Source organism: Sus scrofa, chromosome 16 (genome assembly GCF_000003025.6).
Source record: "Sus scrofa isolate TJ Tabasco breed Duroc chromosome 16, Sscrofa11.1, whole genome shotgun sequence".
Classification (NCBI taxonomy): domain Eukaryota; kingdom Metazoa; phylum Chordata; class Mammalia; order Artiodactyla; family Suidae; genus Sus; species Sus scrofa.
This window is the reverse complement of record NC_010458.4, coordinates 61,282,522-61,297,291: the sequence shown is the minus strand read 5'-3', so window position 1 is coordinate 61,297,291 and position 14,770 is coordinate 61,282,522.

Here is a 14,770-nt window from a genome sequence, read left to right as displayed (position 1 = left end):
TGTGGGATGGATTGGGGGTTTGGGGTTAGTAGATGTGATTTACTACATCTAGAATGGATAAGCAATGAGATCCTACTGTATAGCACAAAGAACTATATCCAGTCTCTTGGAACATACTATGATGAAAGATAATATAAAAAAGGAAATGCATTCATATATATGACTTAGCTCACTTTGCTGTACAGCAGAAATTGTCACAACATTGTAAAAAGTCAACTGTACTTTAATTAAAAAGAAATTTAATTTGGTACAAATATATGTAAACCATGAAAGTGGGATACCAATAGCTGAAATGTGGGAAAATGTGTTCTAAAACGGTGAGCAGATATTTGAGGAAGCTCTGGCTCACTTAAAATCCAACATGCAGCAGAAAACACTATATTTCTGGAAAAATCACAGCCTTGTTCAACTGCTGGAGAGTAGTAATCTGAGAAGCCATAATCTACCTAGCACAGGCATCCATGGATGCCTCTAGCGGTGTGTAAGATTATACACACATTTTACTTTATTTTATTTCATCTTATTTACTTTTTTATTTATATTTGCTGCACCTATGGCATGCAAAATTCCTAGTCCAGGGATGGAACCCACATCACAACAGTGACCTGAATCATAGCAGTGACAATGTTGGATCCTTAACCTGCTGAGCCACCAGGGAACTCCCAAACACACACTTTAAATGTCTCAATAGGTGTGTCTTTCTGGCATGAGAATCAATAGGCTTCATCAACATTTCAAAAAGAAATGAGACCCCTAAGATATTAAGAGGCACAACACTAAAATCTCCAGTTTCTATCCCTCCCAATGGCCTTTATGGTTTCTACTTCCTCATTCATTTCTCGTCTCTGTTATTTCCAAGTATTGCAAATATGAGCTGGCTGCTTGAAAGGCCATTAAAAAGTAGTGGGAACAAGCCATGTGTGTTCCCATTTTTTCTCTTCTTTGATAATGAGCATCCCCATATGTTGTGGAGATGAAAAATAAAATTGACTTGGCTAGGGTAAGAACACATGAATAATAATTCAGTATAAAATGGGTGAGAACACAAATAATAATTTATTATAAAACATGTCTTATGTGCTTGTTGGAGATATGGATAGGGATCCAGAAAATAGAATGACATGTTTTAAAACATAATATTATATGGTGGTACAGATTAGGATCAGAATATTGAAATAAATTCTACTTTCACACCTTGTCTTTATAATCCAAGATTGAAGTCTGATCTCACTCATGGGCTTTATCTAATTCTTCTAGCTTTTACTAATATCACTTTTCTAAATTCCTATTCCTGGAATGACAAAGAGTTTTCTGGCCAATTCCAATCAATTGTTTGGCTGCTTGGGGAGATTTGGAGGGCCCATTAAAGCTCAGCTGGAAGGAGACACCTGGTGACGAGCTATGAGCTGGATCAGCACTAAGGAAAAACTACAGAGCTAACAGTATAAAAATGCCAGACTATTTAAAAAACACTAATCAAGTCCTAGTGAAATTCCTAAGTTCCACACTGAATTTACATCCAGTTATGTATAGATATCAAGCAAGGTTATGACAACCTTGATTACTTGTACCTAAACATACAAGTATTAACCACTGCACTGTTCAGTTACTATAATCATGAACCATAAACTTATGAGCATATGTCACTAGAAACATAGCAATGATCAGTTACATAAATTTTTCTCAAATTCCATAATTCAACTGACTATATATAAATCAAACTAGTTACCCTTAGTTTATAACAAGCAGTTCTAAGTTGGTATAGGAGGATATATTTTGAACAACAGAAGAAAAATAAAGTGGGCTTTTTCTCTTAGCCATTTACTTACTCTGTGACAAGTACTATGCTCATCTATTCTTCAAGTAACCTTGTGAGAGTATTACTATTACCTTTATTTACAACTGAGAAAACATGCTCATGATATTTTGTCCCCAAATAGATGACAGTTGAACCCAAGTCAATCTCCCTATATAGCCCACACATTTAATCTCTATACACTCTAACTTCAAAAGACATTGTTAAATTACTCATACTCCCTGCAGATTCCTTTTGTGAATGAGAGGAGGTCAGCTAATAGCTGGTCAGGGTAACTGCTAAGTATCTATTCAGGTATCCGATGTAAGAAAGGATGAAGAGGGGAGCCCACTTTTCAGCAGGAAAATACGTAAAACTATATGCCCTTTAGTTTCTTCATTAAAACAGTCCTGATAAAGAGGAAATATGGTCCTTTTCTATTGTTATTATGGATGGAAAACTCATATATAAAACAGTGCAATGGTATATTACTTAAGGGTAACGTTGGAAGCCAGAGTTTATATCTTTGGCTTGTAATACAAAGTGTGTGAAGTTAGAAAAGTTATTTAATCTCTCTGTTACTTAGTTCCTGCATCTGAAGAAATGTAAATATAGTGGATTTTTATATCCATTTCACATAAATTGTCTCAAATTCTTGTGAGAATTAAATTAATGAACCCAAATCATGTACTTACTACTGACATGTAGTAAGCATCACTGATGTGTGAACTATGATCATAGTTATTATAATAATAATGACTCATATTCTAATCCAGCCCAAAGTGACAATTCAGTTCTGTTTCAATATTTCAACTTTTTAAAAAATCCTCTACCATTAGCACTCGCTTATAATTAAAAGCTCTAACATTAAAAAAACATCCTTTCTCCCATAAAGCACTTAAGATAAAGTGATGAGCAAAAGAGATACCACCCTGACCTCATAAAATTTTCAGCTTCACAGAGAATGTGGAAATTGAGATAAATAATTTGTAGTATTATGAATGTTTTGTAAGGGAAAATATTGTTGTGACAGTACAATTGGAGTATTGGGGGGTCAGGAAAGGCCTCTAAGGATATGGTATTTAAGGTGAAACCTGGACAATGAGGAAACTAAGTGAGAAGAATTGATTCAAACAGACTAAAACGTATGTGTGCAAAGCTGGAAGGAAGAGAGAATGCCAGCTAAGCACCCATTATGGCTAGAATACAGACAGTGAGGAGAGTGAAGACAGAAATGTAAAAAATGACTAAAAGTGAAAACTGCAGACCTGGTTTGCCATTTTAGGAAGGAGAGATTATATTGGAGGATCTTGAAAAGTCACTGAAGAGTTTTAAGCAAGGGAGTGACAATCAGTTTGTTACCAATAGAAAGCTAGAATTTAGTCTATGCTCATGAGCACAGACACAAAAAGAACTGAAAGGAATTTAAACGTTTTCTTAAATCTCTTAGGAAAAAATAAAAAAGCTGACAAGGGATTAAATGGAATAGAACACAGAAGATCCCAGCATTGTTTTACCATCTACCTTTTCTTTTCTTTCTTCTTTTTTTTTTGTCTTTTTGCCATTTCTTGGGCCGCTCCGGTGGCATATGGACGTTCCCAGGCTAGGGGTCCAATAAGAGCTGCGGCCACCAGCCTATACCAGAGCCACAGCAACGCAGGATCCGAGCCACGTCTGCGACCTACACCACAGCTCACAGCAACCCACTGAGCAAGGGCAGGGACCGAACCCGCAACCTCATGGTTCCTAGTCGGATTCGTTAACCACTGCGCCACGACGGGAACTCCCTATCTACCTTTTCTAAATCAAAGGCTTTCTGACATACATGCTACTTTTTCTATTTTTTATGCCCTTTTCAAAATTGCTTTTCTATCTCCATTTTCAGAACCACTCCTGGTTTTCTCTCTGTCCCTCTCCTTTCATTGCACTGCTCTTTTTCAAGATGAACTTGGAGATGAATGGCCGGATTCCCCTTCATGGAAGTGCTTGCAGACAAGCTGGTCAGCAGGCAGCCTTCAGCTGTAGGCACATTCAGAGGCTGTCTTGGCTTCAGAGAGCAATCTCTTCCCAGCTCTCACCTACCCCAGGACAGCTCACATCTGGTGTCCCAGAGAAGTGGGAATATAAAAGCCTTGCCCCATCATTTCATCCCAAAGTTGGACAACCCTGTCTGTCCATAAACAGCTCTGTCTATCCATCCCAGTGGGCTTCTTTGAGGCTTTGTCAGACCTGCAGGGAACTAGATTTCTCCTTTGGCCCAATCCTGATTCTTTCCCTTTCTTTTGTGGTTTTTGACCCTGATAAACCTCTTACACTAGACATGGGGCCTAGGGAGCCCAGTCAGTAAGACTTTGCATGTCTATTTTCCTCTTTGGGAATCAGCTCTGTCAATTCACATAGAAATGATTTAGTTTTCCAAGAGAATTTCCTTTATTCCTCTCTGCACATTGATCAAAAATCCAAATCTTTTAACTTGAGCACCAAAAAACCCATCCCTGTCATAATTTCATGGAATTAAGTGTTTGTGCAGGGTACTTAAAAAGGAATAGTGAGCCTGTGAATTTTCGTATATTAATTTGTTTGTTCATGTCACTCTTAGAATATCTGAATTATTTCTTACATGGTGTTGCTCTATCACTGAGGTTTATGGAACTGGGAGGAAGACATTAAATCCATCACCCTTTGCATCAAAAAAATTGCCTGTTGTCTGCCCGTGGCGGTAAATCTATTTTTATTCTCGTGATTCCTGGGCATTTGTGACTCACTATCATAGAAGTGAGAGATAAAAATGGAAAGAGTTGAGAGAAGAAAGGGAAGGATACTGAGAGGTCAACCCACATAACCAGGGATGGGAGCGGGTAAGGTTAGCACATTTGTTTGGTGAGCTTGCTGGGTGGTGGAAGATACTTGCAGTGAATGAAAGGAATAGGTTAGTTTGAAGATGATGGAGTTGAGAAGAAAAGAAACAATGTAATATTTGAGAAATATTGCTAGAGTTATGAACTGAATCTCCCTTCAAGTGTATTGAGAAGTAGGGAAAAGATTGTGATTTCTTTTTACATTGCTTTTTTGTGTATGGACTAGAGCAGGCCCCCTGTACCAGGATTATCTGGACACCATTAAACCTCATGCCATGGGAGTTCCCTTCATGGCTCAGTGGTTAACGAACCAGACTAGGATCCATGAGAATGCGGGTTCAATCCCTGGCCTTACTCAGTGGGTTAAGGATCTGGCATTGCTGTGGCTGTGGCGCAGGCCAGTGGCTGTAGCTCTGATTAGACCCCTGGCCTGGGAACTTCCATATGATGCAGGCATGGCCCTAAAAAAAAGGCAAAAAACAAAAACAAAAACAAAAAAACCCCCACTCCATGGTCTCATCTCTAGAATTAATGGATGAAATTTGGAGCTAGATCTCTAATATCTTCAGTCTTAATAAACATCCTAGATATTTCTAGGGCACATGAAGTGCATATTACATTACCTAAAGCACTGACCTAGTCCAGAAGTCAGTCTTCAAATTGGAGAAGTTGTCCCCTGAGGATACATATGCAGAATGTTGTAGGGGACATACAGGTATGAAAGATTTTAAGGACATACATATCCAGATCCTTAATTTATGAATGGAGACCTTTCGTAAACAGGATCTTCTTGAAAAAGTCTGCTGCCTGTCAGTTCTCCATAACTATCTCTGATTTCAGAGTTGCCTTTCTCCCACTTCCTAAAGGATTAGCATTTCTTCTGTTTGATGAATCTTGCCAGAATGCACTGACTGCCCTTTGGTATAAATCATACAGGCACTGAACAGAGGGACAATCCTGGACAATTCCTTCCATAATTGATAAGGAAGAGACCCAAGAGGACAGCAAAAACAATAAAGTCATGAGAAATACTGAAGTTTTACTCCTGCACAAAATGGTGGCAGAGTTCTGACTTTCAAAGGCTCCTGTCGTGAGCTATCTCTGTCTGTCTCTGTTTACCTATTTTCCATTTATCCATCCATCATTCCATCTATAAATCTGTCTCTTTCTCAAATTCACATGTGATAAGGTGAATATGGTATGTGAAATGTCAATCTGCCTTAAAAATTCTCTATGACTCAATTTATATGATAAGTATCTCCATAAAATGAATGAATAAAATATGCAAATCCAAAATTTTAATTAAAATATTAAAATCCAATATTCTAGAAGCAATTAACCAGAAAACATATTTTGAAACTATCGAACTCATGTGAAAATTCCAAGGAAACAACTTATAATTCATTAAGAGTTATATAATTTAAAAAGTTATTTTAGTGACTACATGTATATATGTGCATATGTGCCTACACACATATATATCAATACTAATAATTTTCCTCCATCATGAAAAAGTGCAAGTTAAACAGTCCAAACAAAAGGTTCTGCTTTATTTAACCATTTGCAGACATTGGTTTCTTGAAATCAACTTTGCTCCAGCATCTGCTATGATTTTGCTCTCATTTGCCTAGTCAAGTTGGGTCCTTACCACATTCAGAAGAAAAAGGGACAACTATTATCCAAAGGCCTGGGCCCTATCAGCTCAGCCTATAATCTATTGGCAAACACTTGGCCACTTAAGTGCAAGAAGGGCTGGGAAATGTAGTTCTTAGCTAAATTGCTATATCCTAGCTACAAAGTCAATAGAAGTTGAAAAAAGATCATATTTCAGGGGAGTTCTTGAAGCCATGACACATGAAATTAATTTACCAATAAATTTTTATGTGATAATCATCACTTTACCCTGGGTGTATTTTTATATTAGTACTTTGTTTTTTGTTTCTCTGTCTTTTTTTTTTTTTTTTTTTTTTTTTTGGTCTTTTTAGGGCCACACACATGGCATATGAAAGTTTCCAGGTTAGGGATCAAATCAGAGCTACAGTTGCTGGCCTACACCATAGCCACAGCAAGATGGGATCCAAGCTGAATCTGCAACCTTCACCATAGCTCAGAGCAATGCCAGATCCTTAACCTACTGAGCAAGGCCAGGGAGCGAAGGCATGTCCTCATGGGTACTAGTTGGATTCCTTACCACAGAGCCATACTGAGAACTCCTGTTTTTTGTTTCTTAATATGTTAATTGACATTGTCATACATTTTTCTCTTTCATTACACGCTTAATTAGTATTTATATAAAGAATATTATAATTTCAGAAGTGAACTAGAATTTCCTCCTTTGCTATTTAATTTTTCCAGCTTTACTGAGGTATAATTGACAATTAAAGTGTATTGTATATTTAAGGTGTACAACTTGATGATATGATATACCTATACACTGTGAAACAATCACCACAATCAAGTTAATGAGCATATCCATCACCTCACATGGTTACCATTTTCCTTTTATGGTGATAACACTTAAAATATACCCTCTTAGAAAATTTCAAGTATTCAGTGCAGAATTATTAACTATATTCACATTGTAATACAGGATATTCCTTCTTTTTATAGTAACTGGAACAGATTATTACTTTTTTAAAAGATAAACATGATCTGTTTCTGGGTTTAGTAACTTACCCGTAAAACCTCTGGAAATATATTGTTTTTCAATATTCTTTCTTTCTGTTTTTTTCTTTTTAAGGCCACACTGTGGCATATGGAAGTTCCCAGGCTAGGGGTCGAATCAGAGTGCAGCTGCCAGCTACACCACAGCCATGAAATACCAGATCTGAGCCATCTGTGACCTATGGTGCAGCCTGCAACAACGCCGGATCAAACTCCCATCCATATGGATACCATGTGGGTTTCTTAAACTGCTAAGCCACAATGGGAACTCCACTTTTTCAGTATTTTTGAATTATGTTTAAACAAATGATTCTATTACTTTAATTAAAATGGGTATGTTTTGGGTCTGAAATAAGTTTTAGTAAATTCTAAAATTTTCTAGCAAATTAGGCATTTGTTAAAATTTTAAATACATTTACATAACCTTATTGTTGATCATATTTGTTTGCGATGGAAGTTCCCAAGCTAGGGGTTGAATCAGAGATACAGCTGCCGGCCTATGCCACAGCCCCGGCAATTTGGGATCTGAGCCATGTCTGGGACCTACACCATAGCTCACAGTAACTCCGCATCCTCAACCAGCTGAGCAAAGCCAGGGATCGAACCTACATCCTCAAGGATATTAGTCAGACTCTTTTCCACTGAGCCACAACAGGAACTCCATGTTTACTTGTTTTAACAAAAGCCCTGCAGATGGTCTACGCTATAGAGCAAGATGCCCGTATGACTCAATAAATGCAATGATACCACAAGAGTAGACGGCAATTGTGGATGTGCTATGGACCCTCTGGCAAGTTCTAATAAGAAAAATACAGTACACACTGGTACATACTGAAGCAAATTCCCAAGTTTTGCAAAGTTTTATTTTCATTTTTGCACAAAAAGCTTCTGGTTTGCTACCAGACTTTGATAATGTGAACTTGGAACTGTAGAACATCAAGTGACTCTGCAATAGGAGCTGGCTATCATAATCAATAAGCCAAGCCAGGAGTTCCCTTCATGGCTCAGTGGTTAACGAATCCGACTAGGAACCATGAGGTTGTGGTTTCGATCCCTGGCCTCAATCAGTGGGTTAAGAATCTGGTGTTGCCATGAGCTGTGGTGTAGGTCACAGACGTGGCTCTGATCCTGCGTTGCTGTGGTTCTGGCATAGGCTGGTGGCTACAGTTCCAATTAGACCCCTAGCCTGGGAACCTCTGTGTATCATGGAAGCAGCCCTAGAAAAGGCAAAAAGACAAAAAGCCAAGCCATAAGGAGGAAATTCACAGCAGCATTGTATCACTCATTTGAAGTGGAATATTCAAAAGGCAGTCTGATCAGGTCCTTGGAGCTCGGAATATGTCTGTGGTTCAGACACACTTGCCAACAGGGCTCTGGTTTAATATCTGCCAATAAGAGACACTCTTATGAGACCTGGATGACAGGAGAAAAGGGGGAGGCTCCTTCTCCATTGATAGGGGTCGGATATATAGTCTTCTAGGTATTCTCTAATGAATCACCCTCCTTAGAGCTGTACATTTGAGTTTATCAGTGGCAGTTTCATTTGACTTCTGAAACTCCACAGAAAAACTATAATAAAAAATATTCAAAATAGTCTAGATGTTTTCAGGAGTTGATTATTTCCACTCTTATTGTTTTCATTAAGTGCAGCAACAGGCACAATAACAGCTTAATGATGAAGTCGCAACTCTGTAGTATCACGGGTGTCAATAATTTTCTTAATCTGGGGTGGAGGTGAACTTACTGTCCATTCTTGACCATGGCTATGACACCTTTTCATAGAGTGGGATCTTAGGAGATAACTTTTACATTTCTATAACCTTTTAGGGAATTCCTAGCTTGATCCGTGGCAAGAGAGTTTATTGACCTCAGGCCATTCTATTTTGAATTAGTGTGCAGTGCCACAGGCAAGAGTAGCAACAGTGTTCTAAGCAGGAGTGAATGGCTGCAGCACAGTAGGTGAGTTTCCTTGCCAGTGCATGGAATCAAGTAATCTAGCAGCAAGGAGAGCTGATCATTTGAGCTCTTTTTTCTGCAGCTGTCTGGTCTGCCACAGGCAAACCAGAGCCCAGATTTTACAAAGAAATATTTGGAAACTAGTGCCCAAGACAATTTCTACTGAGTATCTGAACTGGGTTGTCATGTGGATCTTAGTGTGAGACAACCAGGTTGGCCCCATGTGCATGTAGAGCAAAAAAAGAAAAGTTGGCAAAAGAGAGAAAGGAGTAAGACATATAGAGAGGAAAGTAGAGAAGAGACATGATATTAATGATCAGTAAGAAAGACTGCAAAGTTGAAATTACTTTCCATTTCTAATACCAGCCATTATTAAGATATGCTAGCACTTCCTTGCCTTGAAGTCTATATGCTAACACTTGAATTTTTCTAACTTAAGCTAATTTGTACAGTTGTTTTATACTTTATTTCCTTTATTTTCTAACTTAAGCTAATTTGTACAGTTGTTTTATACTTGCAACAAGTTATCCCATGCCTAAGACACAAGCCAAACAACTAAGAGAAGAATGTGTAAATCTACTGAGGAAGATGAAAGAGGCCTCTTTCATCTTTCAACAACTGCTAAATTCTGAAATTCTAAACCAGCAGCAACCATCTAATTAGGATACACAGAAGCATCACCTATTCCAATGCTTTCTATTATGGATAAGGAAACTCTATATGGCCATATTTTATGCAATTCAATAACAATCTCAAACAGGAACATTAGAGCTCTAGAGCCCTTTCAGAAAGGATGCAACCTTCACATAGAACAGTATAAAATAGAAGTCACTGCTCAGTCAGACTGGTATTATTCTGATTCTGTTTACACCTGATAATGATTTATATTTGGGACAGATTTCTCCTCAAACATGCTTGTGCTTCTCACATGCTGTCTCAGCAATTTAGCTATCACAATTACTTGCATGTATTAATTCCCAAGACAGGAGGCTTAGGTTAAAACCCACCTTGCGCATCTCAAAATCTGGTTGCCATGGTTACAGTATTCATTTCCCACGGACTCTGCACTCTTACCTAACTTGAATATCATGGATTTCTTTCTGATGCCAAAGCACTGTTACAGATCATTATGGAATTTTTATGTATATTAACTGTTATGTATATTGTCTTTAATTTCTCTTCAAAAATTGTTTGATAGGCTGCATCTTATATTACATATTAACAATTCCAAATTCTTTTATTCATTTGGAAAATGTTAAATATCTTAAACTTTGATTTTGGTATAGGCTGACATTAGTCATTTTATGCTTTAAAACTCCACATTTTGGCTTTGTGAAGAAAAATTCAAATGTGAATTTAAACTCAGAGAACATGGCATTATTTCATAGGATAATATTCCTGATTTTTACAATTTGCCTATAAGCTCCCAGTGAGCAGAAAATGTGTTCATATTCTTTGAATTGTTCTGAGTAACTAGAATATTACCCCGTAAATATTTACTGGAACTACACATGTCATATTTCAAGGAAATAATTGATGAAAACCTAAATAACATCCTTCCAGTTCCCTGCCCTCACTGCTTGCTTTAGTGGCTTAAAATCCCCATTATGACCAGCACACCTTGGAAAGACATCAAGTTTCAGGGAAGACAAAGACATAGCCAACCTGAGGAAAAATTTAATCTCATTCTAATCCATCATCAGCATAACAATAATGCTCTCCACTATGCTCCAAGCATTACAATGATAATGTTCTATCTACTATCCAAAGCATTTTACCTAATTTGTTCCATATGACCCTTCAGAGAAACTGCATTTTACACTTGAGGACAATGAGGTATAAAGAGCGTTGGGTAACTTAACTGAAGACACATAGCTATAAACTATTCAAACTTAGGTACCCTAAATGTCTTCCATTAGCGAGGACATTTCTGGCTACAAGCATCTAAAAATCCAGATTCACTCTCAAATCCCAGGGCTATGACAATGATGGAGTTAGAGAAGCACCTAGAGCACAAGTTTATTAAAGCACACTGCCTCAGGTTCTTCCTCCATTTCCAGTCCTGCCCCATCCTTCCCATCCTTCTCTCTGCCCTGAGAGGATAATTTGCATGGTCCACATCAGAGATCCTTCCCCCTCTCAATTCCCAAGGGATTGAGGCTTTACTACTGGATTTTAGCAGGAAATCAGAAAAAATAAATAAATAAATAAATAAATAAGGAGAGAGACCTGTCTTTAAAGTAGCCATGGTCTCTTCACAAATTTCCTGACTGTTAATCATATTGTATAACGTAAGGGCCACAGAATAAAATGTGCTTTAAGAAGGCTGGTAGAAATATGTGTTGAAAAACTAACAATAGTATACAGATAATGAAATATCTTCAGATATGTCTCAAAGAATACTATAAACACTGTTAATAATATCTTTAGTTATTTATTCAGTAATTATTTTCTGAGACTCTCAACGGCTTTTCATTCTGCTTAGTATAAAATTCCCAATCTTTTTTTTTATATAATGATTCCTAATCTTTTCCATTATAGCTGGTTTACAGTGTTTTGTCAATTTTCTACTACACAACAAGATGACCCAGTCACACATACATGTATACATTCTTTTTCTCACATAATCATGCTTATATCTGGAATCTAATACATGGCACAAATGAAACTTTCCACAGAAAAGAAAATCATGGACATGGAGAAAAGACTTGTGATTGTCAAGGGGGAGGGGGAAGGAGTGAGACGGACTGGGAATTTGGGGTTAATAGGTGCAAACTACAGCCTTTGGAATGGATAAGCAATAGGATCCTGCTGCATAGCACGGGGAACTATGTCAGGTCAATTGTGATGGGAAATCCCCAATCTTAAAGTGACTTAGAAGATTCTGTACAATATGACTCCTGACTACAAATTGACACTCTTCCCTATGACTTATTTTTACTTATCTTTAGTCCAAATAATCTTAATCCCTACAGATTTTTTTAAATTCTTTTTTTAATATATATAATGATTTTTATTTTCTTCCATTATAGCTGGTTTACAGTGTTCTGTCAATTTTCTACTGTCCAGCATGGTGACCCGGTTACACATACATATATACGTTCTTTTTTCTCACATTATCATGCTCCATCATAAGTGACTAGACATAGTTCCCAGTGCTACACAGCAGGATCTCACTGTTAATCCATTCCAAAGGCAAGATTATCCATTCCAGTAGTCTGCATCTATTAACCCCAAGCTCCCAGTCCATCCCACTCACTCCCCCTCTTCTTGGCAACCACAAGTCTGTTTTCCAAATCCATGAGTTTCTTTTCTGTGGAAAGATTCCTTTATGCCGTATATTAGATTCCAGATATAAGTGATATCATATGGTATTTGTCTTTCTCCTTCTGACTTACTTCACACAGGATGAGAGTCTCTGGTTCCATCCATGTTGCTGCAAATGGCATGATTTTGTTCTTTTCTTTGGCTGAGTAGTATTCCATCACATATATATACACACACCATATCTTCCTAATCCAATCATCCGTCAGTGGACATTTGGGTTGTTTCCATGTCTTGGCTATTGTGACTAGTGCTGCAATGAACATGTGAGTGCATGTGCTTTTTCAAGGGAAGTTTTGTCCAGATATATGCCCAAGAGTGGGATTGCTGGGTCATATGTAGTTCTATGTATAGATTTCTAAGGTACATCCATACTGTTCTCCATAGTGGCTGTACCAGCTTACCTTCCCACCAACAATGCAGGAGTGTTCCCTTTTCTCCACACCCCCTCTAGCATTTGTTATCTGTGGACCTATTAACGATGGCCATTCTGACTGGTGTGAGGTGGTATCTTGTGGTAGTTTTGATTTGCTTTTCTCTAATAATCAGTGATGCTGAGCATTTTTTCATGTGCCTGTTGGTCATCTGTTTATCTTCCTTGGAGAAATGTCTATTCAGGTCTTTTGCCCATTTTTCAATTGGGTTAATACTCTCAAGAATGCTAAGCTTGCTCTTGACTCTGGGCTTTACACACAATCCTCTTGCCTAGAAATATCTCCCTCAACATATATTCTGCTAAAGAGTTTCTACTACCTCAGAGAGGGTGTTTCTTCCAGAGGAAGCTATCTCCAACTCTCTAATAACAACTGCTAAATCCAACTAGAATTTTTTTTTAAATTTGTTTGTGTTTTGTTTTCTTTTCTTTTCTTTTTACTGCTGTACATGTGGCATATGGAAGTTCCCAGTTTATTCCCAGGGGTTGAAATGGAGCTGCAGCTTCAGGCCTATGCTACAGCCACAGCCACAGCAACATCCACAGCAACATCAGGTCTGAGTCAAAACTGCAACCTAACCCGAGGCTGGATCCTTAACCCATTCAGTGAGACTAGGGATTGAACCTACACCCTCACAGAGAAGGCCTCAGGTTTGTAATTCGCTGAGCCACAACAGGGATTCCTATTTGATCCTTTCTATTGGTAGATTTGATTGAAGTTATTCAACAGCCATCCTCCCCTTTCTTTCTAATTAAGACAGCCATGTTTTTTTTGCGGAAGTGCTATTCCCCTTTACTAGTTGCCAAATTAACGGACCTAAGGGAAAAATTAGCCAGAAATGCCTGGAAAAATACCCTTCTTAGTTTCCTGCTCTGGATGAAAATGCAGTTGTGATATTGATTCAAAGTTGTGGTGTCATCTTAAAGCCACAAAAGGATTATCACAGTCACACAGAGGGAGGTAGAACTTAAATATCAAAGGAGACTGGGTCACTGATGATTCAAAAAGTAACATTGTTACTGCCTACCTCTGAATTTCTTCTTAAGTAAACCATAACTATCCTTAGGGATTAAGCCAGTGTTAATTTGACTTCTCATTGTCTGCAGCTTTAAAAAAGTCCTAATTTATGATTGTTTCCTATAATCCACCTGTGCTTTCTCTTACCTAAATTATGTTGTTCTTCTAACCCCATTAGCACAAGTATCATAAGATACTAGAAGATTTTCAGTGATTAGCATGGATACAGAACATGGTTCATGCTAAATAAATATTTGTTGCATGATATTTTGGTGGTAAAGAAAAGAAATTCTGGAATTAGACTTTTGGGGTTTGAGTTCTGTTTCTACCTTTTAAGCCTGTGCCATGTGGTTTAGTTTAATTTTATCTTAATATGTATCGAATTATGTTTTTGTTTTTAGAGAGAATTAAATGAATGACTAATAGTGTTTAGACGGTTTTTGGAACATAGTGACAGTCAATAAAAGCTTACTATCATGGATTGCCAAATGCTATACTAGTTGTGTATCATTTCAAGATTAAGGAGATTAACATTATGCCTTCAAAGAGCCCATAATCTGGGAGCTCCTGTCACGGCTCAGCAGAAACAAATCTGACTAGTATCCATGAGGACGCAGGTTTGATCCCTGGCCTTGCTCAGTGGGTTAAGGATCCAGCATTGCCGTGAGCGGTAATGTAGGAGGCAGATGCAGCTCGGATCTAGCATTGCTATGACTATGGTG